This window comes from Papio anubis, chromosome 4 (genome assembly GCF_008728515.1).
Source record: "Papio anubis isolate 15944 chromosome 4, Panubis1.0, whole genome shotgun sequence".
NCBI classification, from domain to species: domain Eukaryota; kingdom Metazoa; phylum Chordata; class Mammalia; order Primates; family Cercopithecidae; genus Papio; species Papio anubis.
Genome location: NC_044979.1, coordinates 178,845,408 through 178,854,575, shown reverse-complemented (window position 1 = coordinate 178,854,575; position 9,168 = coordinate 178,845,408). Strand labels below are relative to the sequence as shown.

General features: G+C 59.2%; 1 long non-coding RNA gene across 1 annotated transcript; it reads left to right on the top strand.

Annotated features, from left to right (window-relative positions):
• The first annotated feature begins 1,349 nt into the window (after window positions 1-1,349).
• LOC108584870 lies at window positions 1,350-6,654 on the top strand. The gene is made up of 2 exons (XR_002520786.2): window positions 1,350-4,020; window positions 6,537-6,654. It is a non-coding gene; the product is annotated as an uncharacterized LOC108584870 (long non-coding RNA).
• Window positions 6,655-9,168: the final 2,514 nt, after the last annotated feature.

Genomic DNA, 9,168 nt, shown 5'->3' with positions numbered 1-9,168 from the left:
GAAGTAGAAGAGAGAAATAAGGAATTTGACCAGAATGTAAAACAGAGAGACAGAGATGACAGTTTCTTTCTTTCTTTTTTTTTTAAACAAAGTCTCGCTCTGTTTCCCAGGCTGGAGTGCAGTGGCACCATTTCCGCTCACTGCAACCTCCGCCTCCTGGGTTTAAGCAATTCTTGTGCCTCAGCCTCCTGAGTATCTGGGACTACTACAGATGTGTGCCACCATGCCCAGCTGATTTTCGTATTTTCAGTAGAGATGGGGCTTTGCCATGTTGGTCAAGATGGTCTTGAACTCTTGGCCTCAAGTGATCCACCAACCTTGGCCTCCCAAAGTGCTGGGATTACAGGTGTAAGCCACAATGCCCGACCTGAGATGATTTAACACGTGTGCATGCATGTGCACACACAGATGTGCACACACAGCAACTGAAAGCCCTGGCAAGGCTGGGCTGAAAGCCCCCAGGAATGGAGACTCCTGGGCCTCAGGGTCCCCATCCATACAGGGGGAGGGTTGGGCTGGTGTGACTTGAGCTCCCCCAGAGCGTTTGGCAGGGTCTTTATGTCATCGCTCCTGAGGGTCCTGTGGAGCCTGTTCCTGCTGGCGCATCGGCAGCTCAGAGCCACACGCCTCTCCCGAGGGTGCTCTGGCTGCCCATCTGCCCCTGGCCCTCCCTCCCTCGGTCACCCTAACAGCTGCACCCGCAGCACAAGGGCCCCTGAAAATGCACAACGAGGCTGGAGCCACCGCAGACAGGACACGGCCCTGCGGGTGTTTCATCTCGTTGTGAGAGGTTTCCAGTTGGCACAGGTAGTGTCTGCTTTCATCCATCCTTCCAGAAACAAGGGGCCCTGGGCCACGGGAAGAGCGCACCCTGCACTTCCATGCCTGTGTGGGAGTGGCCTGTGCCCCCCTAGCAAGACCACGCTCATTTTGTGAGAGCTGCCGCCATCCTGTGGCACTTGGGCCTGGAACTCGCATTCCTGCTCCATTCTGAGGTCCAAGCGATGTTGCTAGATGCAGAGAGATGGGGGCCTGTGGTGGCCGACACCCAAAGCATCCTTGGTGGCTCTTTTCTTTTGAGACAGGCATGGGAAGGCCCCCCCTCCCGCCCTCTGGATCTGCCTGTGAGCACAGGCTGCCCCTGAGGGTGTCCAGAATGAGAACAAATTCTGTTTGGGACAGAGTCTTACACTGTTGCCCAAGCTGACCTATAGTGGTGCGATCATGGCTCACTGCAACCTGGAACTCCAGGGCTCAAGTGATCCTCCCACCTCAGCCTCCTGAGGAGCTGGGACCACAGGGGCACACCACCATGCCTTCCTAATTTTTTTTTTTTTTTTTGTAGACAGGATCTTGTTATGTTGCTGAGGCTAGACTCAAACTCCTGGCCTTAAGTGAGCCCCCTCAGCCTTCCAAAGCCAGGTGGCTTTTGATTGCAGATTCTAGCTAGGTTGCAGGACATGAGGAAGTGGGGGTGTGGAAATCACAGCAACACCCTCTCCCAAGGGTGCTTTCCATGGCCGTGTACACAGCCCACCTGGCCGGCTCTGAGAGCAGGGACACTTCTGTGGACGCTCCAGGCCATCACTGTGCGGGAGCCCGGTGTGTCATAAGTGAAGGACAGCCGTCTTTACCTTAGGGGAGACCATTGTGGGTGCCTCCCTGCAGGCTCGGACATCTATAATTCCCCAAATGTAGGTGCCGCATTGAACAGTCCCTTAGACTTCACCGAGGCACCGTGTGGTCACTGTGCACATCCTTCCCAGGTCAGCTGCGGAATTCCGTGGAAAAGGTTTTGATGAATGATTCCAACTCAGCGGTCCAGGAGCTTGACCCCTTTTCAGAACAGTGCCCCCCATTGTGGAAATCCTCAGTTCAGCCACTGGGAACTCCCCAGTTTTGAGGGCAGGCGTTGGCAGTTTCATTTGGTCCAACACCAATTCCACGTTCCTCTGCCCCCTTCAACAGTCTGCGCAGCCTCCCGGTGACGCAGCCTCCCGGTGACACGGCCTCGCTAGCTGCCATCCTGTACCGGGCCCAGGTGACACCGTGGGACGTCTGTTATTGAGGTGCCCCCTGCCTCTGCTATGGGGTTTCCCACTTTGGGGTCCTTGCATCTGCGTGGCTTCTTCCTTGCTCTCAGCGGTCACCTGGTTGTCAGTGGCCCACGTCCATCAGCCCCCCATCATTCTGACTTGTTATTTTGATCATCCGCCGGAAAGCCAGACAGCCGGCCTTGCTGGACCATGTCTGCAATGGGAATTTCGAGGCCGAGAGGGGCCCCTGGGAGTGCACCACGTAAATGGGGGCTTGCACACGGGGAGGGAGGCTCTGGTTCTGATGTTCTGGGATATTTTCTGCCCCTTGTAGAACCACAGGTGTGTGCAGGAGCCCTGAGGAGGCCAGAGAAGGGTGAGCAGGGGGCCGAGGGTTCAGTGGCGAGGCCAGGCTGATGGAGCTGGGGCTTGAACTCAGGAGCTGGTCTTCCCTGCTGGGGCCGCGACGCCCGCCGCTTTCCTGCCGGCTCTCTGGGTCAAGGCCTGGAAAGGCTTTCTTCTCAGGCTTCTCATCAGCTTATCGGCCCATTTAGGTAACGGCACTTCCTGTCCATTAACCTCAGCCGCACTGAGATCAGCTCTCCACACTCGCTTGGCAGGAGCCTTCCTATTTGGAGAGTAAAAAGAGCGTGGCCTCCGCAGCGGCCAGGAAGTGGAAAGCCCTGGCTTCCTGGTTCTAGAGAACAAACAGGGGATGCGGCTCCCAGATGCAGCCGAAAGTGCTCTGGGGACGGGGACAGTCGGCTGCGGCCTGTCCCAAGCGGCTGCCCTGTTGCACTGAAGTCCTGGCCCCTGAGAACACATCAGTAGGGCCTGGCCGGACCCTGGGCCGATGCCACTCTTAGGGGTGAGATGGGGAGCCTGGCCCAGGCTGAGACCCCCACCCTCCACCCAAAACGTGTCCGGGCCTCCAGGCCCTGCAGAGCACACTGGGGGCTCAAGACGGTGCCTCTTCTGTGAGACTTGGCCACAGCCTGTCTGATGCCTCACTTCTCTGACTCTTGGAGGCATGGTGCTGGCCTGTCTGTGAGTCCCAGACCCCCCCACAGAGCTCGCTCCAGGGCCAGGCCCGGCCCCCTCACCGCCTCTCAGCCAGGCTCAGCTGGTGGCTGGCTCTGCCAGGGAGAAGCCCGGTCTCTCTCTCTGCCTCCAGCTGCCTCTCCCGGGCTGCTGCGGCATTGCCCCAAGCCTGGGCGCCAGTAACAGCCTCTGTCCCTCCAGCCCGTATGATGGCTCCGTACTACCCGGGGACTCCCTCCAGCCAGGCCAGACATGCTGGGCAGCCAGGGTCCCTGGGAGCCCCTTGACAGGGACTGATGGCAGGTGGGGGATAAGTAGCCAAGTGTCTCCTGCCAGCGGGGGCAACTCTGCAGGTGGCTCTGCAGCCTCCCCAGTCCCCCATGGGTGGCTGCCCCCCAAGACCCCCATGGGGCACCTGCCCCTTTGTCCTGACTCCTGCTCCTTCCCTCTCCCCTCCTGGGGTGGCCAGGGGTCACCCACCATGTAACCCTGAATCCTGTCCCAGCCTCTGCCCCTGGGGAACCCGCCCAGCAAGCCATCGCCCTCACGAAGGTCCAGGCCGTCTTCCATGGTCCCCTCACCACCTCCTTCTTTCTGGCCCCAGAGGCCATCACCATTCAGGGCACAAGGGGGCCTGCCCCTTGGCCAGGCGGCTGCCTGTCCTCTGACCCTGGGCTGTGGACAGGGGGAGGGGAGAGCTGGAAACCGGGGTCAGGAGGATGCCAGCAGGTCCGTCACTCCCTGCCTGGATCCGGCCAAGTGCGGGGGACCTTGGCCAGTGTCCTAGAGAGCTGGCGTACCTCCTGGGCCTGACGCGGGCTTCCCGGATTGCATAAAGGCTCCTTCTCCTTACATAGCCAGGGCAAAGGTGCATGACAACCCTGAGCAAGTCAAAACAACCGTCAGCGGCGGGAAACCTCGGTGAACAAACACCGGGAGAGTGGTGAGTAGCTGCCAGGAAAGCCCCAGCCTCCGGCAGGAAAGGGACTCTGGGTGGGGCGGCCCCAGAGAGAAAGTGGTCAGATGTATGGACAGACAGATGGCAGGGTCGGCCAGGCAGCGCTGCCTGCAGGCTGTGCAGTTGGCCTGGGGGTCTGGAGCCTCCAGGACCCACAGATGCGCCCCCACCCTCATCCCTGGCTTCTTTCGGCCCCGCAGCGGGGCAGCAGCACCACACCAGGTGCCGGCGTGTCCTGGTAAAGGCCTCGTGCATTCCGTCCTGCTGGTGGGGGAGGCTGGCCTCGTGCGCTTGTCCTTAGAGGGCAGCATGAAGGTGCCGCACCCCACCTGGGAGACGAGGGGAGTGGACCCCACACGAGATCCAGGCCGCTTGAGGCAGGGGCTGCCACGACAGAATACTGCATGCTGGGGGCCTCATGCAACGGAAATGGACTGTCTCAGAGTCCTGGGGCCAGACTTCAAAATCAAGGTGTCGGCAGGGCCACCTCCTGCTGAAGGCTTCAGGAGAAAACCCTTCCTGCCGCTCCCAGCTTCCAGTGGCCCAGGCAGTCCTTGGCTTGTGTCTGCATCGCTCCAGTTCTCTGCCTTCATCTCACGTGGCTGTGTCTCTGCACCTTTCCCCCTTCTCTTCTAAGAACATGTCCTTGGATCTCAAGTCCACCCTCGTCCAGGAGGCTCTCATCTCAGAATCCTTAACTTAATCCCATCTATCTGCAAAGACCCCTTTTCCAAATCAGGTCCCATTCTCAGGTTCCTCGGGTTAGGACCTGAACAAAGCTTTTGGGGGCGTCGTTCATCATCCAACCGCACTTGGCATGGGACGGCCCCCTCCTGCCCCCTGGATCTGCCTGTGAGCACAGGGGGCCCCTGGGGCTGTCCAGAGTGAGAACAAATTCTGTTTGGGACAGAGCTGGCAGAGGCCCCGGACGCTGGCCTCCCGAACGGGAACGGGGCTGTGATGTTGGACCCTGTTCTCAACACCAGACCCACGCCACCAATTTGTGCTTCTGTCTGGGCCAGGCTCTCCCTTCCCCCTGCCCCAGTCTCAGGAGGGTGTCTGCAGGTTTCTCTCCCTGGGGGACAGAGCCACGTGTGGGTTCCACTTCATTCTCCAACTGCCCTGGTGCTGAACAGAAGCTGAGTCTGCCCCCCTCCCATATGTGGGGTTGGAGAGCCTGGGGTATCCTGGCCTCAGAGGCAGTGATGATGCGGGAGGGAGATAGATGGGAGAGGGACCTGGGATGCCATTGGAATCCCTCGGGGCTTCATCTGAGCTGTCTCTGCCCCCTTCTAGCATTCCCAGGTGAGTTTCAGGAGGCCTGTGGCCCCTCCTGTACTGGCCTCCACCGCCCAGAGCCTTCCAGCATCATGTCTTCCCCTTGGAGCATCTGGAGCCCCCAGACAGCACCCACCTGATGCTCAGCAGAGGGGGAGACAGAGGCCTGCAGCAGGTGTTTTGTTGGATCGGACGCTGAGCAGAGGGCAGACCCGAGGCCCACAATGACGGCAGGTGTTTTGTTGGATCGGATGCTCAGCAGAGGGGCAGACCGAGGCCTGCAGCAGGTGTTTTGTTGGATCGGACGCTGAGCAGAGGGGCAGACCGAGGCCTGCGGCAGGTGTTTTGTCGGATCGGATGCTCAGCAGAGGGGGAACCCGAGGAGCCTGCAGCAGGTGTTTTAATGGATCGGGCCTTGGAAACGAAGGGCAGACCCGAGGCCTACGGCAGGTGTTGTTTAGCCGGATGGGATGCTCAGCAGAGGGAGACCCGAGGGAGCCTACGGCAGGTGTTTTAGCTCGGTCGGATGCTCAGCAGAGGAGCAGACCGAGGCCTGTGGCAGGTGTTTTGTCGGATCGGTTGCTGAGCAGTGGGGCAGACCGAGGCCTGCAGCAGGTGTTTTGTCGGATCGGATGCTCAGCAGAGGGGCAGATCGAGGCCTGCGGCAGGGTGTTTTGTTGGATGCTGCTCCCTGGCCGGGGAGTGAGAGGGAACCCACCTAGAGGTGCTGGATGGGGTGCCTGGCCAGCGTGACCTGCAGGCCCCTCAGCTCCTCACAGCCCCTGCCCCCAGCCTTCCTGGGCCCAGAGATCTCCTTGTTCCCCTAGTCCAGGGACAGAGGCTCAGATGTCATGCTTGACCCCACAGGTACAGGGTTAGGGGTGAAGGTGGCTCTCTCTTCATGTCTTCACCATGGCTTCTCTGCCTTCCCCCTGCTCCTGGTGGCTCATGTCCTGCCGCTCCTGATGCCCGACTGTGGTCTGCCCTGGGCTGGTTGTGATGCATGGCCTTGTTATTTGTGAACCCATTAACACACGGTCTGGTCTTACGGTTGGTTTTGATTGTCCCTTCTGCTCCCTTTTCTTGTTTTAATATTTTACCATTTTCCGTTTTAATGTATTTGTTGTCTTTTTGGCTAAATATCTTTTCAGTTTTATTTTACTGTATATCTTTTCTGAGTGATTGCTTAGAGATTACAATATACTAAACCTAGCCTTTCACAGTTTCTGTAGATCCTGCTTTGTGACTTCAAGGGAAGTGTGGAAGCGGTGGAAGCACTTAGACCCTGCCTGTGAGTTGTCATATATCATGTCTGCAAACATTAAAAATCTCACCAGATGACGGGGTGTGTGTGTGTGTTGTGTGTTGTGTGTGTGTGTGTGTTTTTAGACAGAGTCTTGCTCCCATGCCCAGGCCTGGAGTGCAGTGGCCTGCAGAGCATGACCTCACCTCCCGGGTTCAAGCGATTCTTCTGCCTCAGCCTCCTGAGTTTCTTTTACTTTCCTCGAGGAGAAAAAATTAAAGTTCCGAGCAAGTGCATGATAAGGGAGCTCTTGCTTTCCTCTCTTGGAGTTCTAGGCGGCTGGTGTTAGTGGCACGTGGGACTGGAGTGCATACGGCCACACTGGATCTTGAGGCCATCTCCTCCTTTGTAAGTCGAAAGGTTGGTGAGAACGGAGGTGTGGTGTGATCTGACAGTGGCTGGTGGCCTTGTTCGTCCCTGTGCCGCTGGCCTGCCACATCTCCAGCTCTTTTAGCGGAATGGCCTGCCTTTGAAAGAGGAAGTGCCACTGACGAGTCTCGTTCCCTGGGGCCACATTCCCACATGGCGAAGGTGGGCAGCACTGAGTTGTGCCTGTGCGTTCACCACCGTCCCCACCCTGCGTCATCCCTCATGGCATCCGTCCCTGCCTGGCCTCCCTGGGCACTGGAGGTGGCACTTCTTGTCTAGGTGTCTCCAGCCTGGCCCGAGAGCTCCAGCTGACTCCGGCCTGGCGACGACCACAAGCACAGACTGGAAACAGGCCCACTTTGAGGCACGGAAGTCAGGGCCGGAGAGCCAGCCAAGTGGCACACTCCCGAGAGCACAGCTGGCTGTGTGGTCAGAACCTTAGGACCACGCTGTCACTTTGGCATGGGGCATGGGGACAGGCGTGCCAGGAGCGACAGAGCAAATCATTAATTAAGTCCCCAGCACCTCACCTCCCTCGAGGTCCAGCTGCCAAAGTGTCCCACTTAAAACCCAGTGGGACTCAGCGAGGCGGGAGGCTTGGGGTGGGCAGGGGCTCGGGCTGCTCACAAGCGTTTCCCCGCTGTGGGCAGGCACCGGGCTGGCTGGGACTGGGCCCCTCAGAGTGACTCTAACCCTGGCCAGGTTTGGGGACCACAGGGGACTCTGGGGCCCTCTTTGCTTGGTGACTTGGAGTTCTGGCCTCATTACCCCCAAGAGATATGGGGCCTGGCCACTCCAGATTGTCATTGCTCTCCTGGGTCCCAAGCTTGCCTGTTCCCATGGGCCAGGGCAAGGCTGTGTGCCACATAAGTCACCGTTCCATGGAAGGGAAGACTAAGAAGTCACCTGCACCCAGGTCAAGTGGGTCTGTGCAAGTGGACGTCCTTCCTCTTGCTGTCTGCGTGGGTCACGTTGACCAGTTTGTTAAGCCCAGGCCAGAGGAGGCTCACTGCCTAGGCTGGGAATGAGTTTGGTGTGGCTTCACACACACATACTGCACTCACACACCGCACTCACACACACACCGCATTCACACACACACCGCACTCACATGCACTCACACACACAATGCGCCGCCGTCAGGTCGCGAAATCCGCCTGCGTTTTCATCCTTGCCGTGATCGCGCTCGTCATAACCAGAAATCTGGTCACGCATCGCGCATGGCGTCAGCGCGCCGGACAATCGCAAATCTGGCGTCATACTCCGCCAGCGGTGATCGCCTTTCGGATGTGCGTCCTGGATATGAAAATCCGCGCCAGAAATCCGCGCCGTAATCCGCGCGCGCATCCGTCGCATCCGCGTAATCCCTTGCGGTCAGCATCCGCGCGTGGTCATGAAATCAACATAACGTGCGTGAAATCATGCGTGGGTAATCGCATCGTGGTATCACCGCATCCCGCGGCTCTTGCCTCGTACCGCCTCCACCGCCGCCTGGTATCACCGCCTCCTGCCGCCGCGTCCACTTATCTGGTGGGTGGATGATGCGGTGGCGCATCCGCCTTGGATAATATGGATCCTGCACGCCACCGCCTCCGGTATCCGCCGCTCAACATCCGCCATATCACGCAACTCCGCCAGTCATGCGTTAACGGTATCCACCCTCCGCCGCCGCCGCCACCTCGATCGCTCATAAATGCGGTAATCGCCGCCGCCAGGTCGCAACATCGGTTATCCGCTCCGGTGGGGCCATCGTAATCGTTACGCCGATCGCCATTGGTGTTCTTTCAGTTCGTGGGCGGGCGGCATGTGAAATCGCCATCAGGCGTCGGCAAAATCGCGCGTGCGGACGTCTGGATGGCGTCGTGGCGCATCCGGCCGGCCAGCATCTGATGCCGGTATCGCCACCGTGGCATCCGCCTCACCATCACCCGTATCCTGCTGCCGCCTGCGGCCACATCCACCTGCGGCCAGCGCCTGCGTTATCCGCCACCACGGCCGCTCCACTGTCACCACCACGTATCCACCCTCCACCACCTGCAATCACCGTGCTCCGCCGCCATTGCCTAATTTACGTATCACCCTCCACCATCATGCGGCCGGCATCCTGCGTATTTATCCACCTGCACTCTTGGCATCCACGGATTCTGTCACCGGCCCTTCCCTGAATACTCTTAACCGCCGCC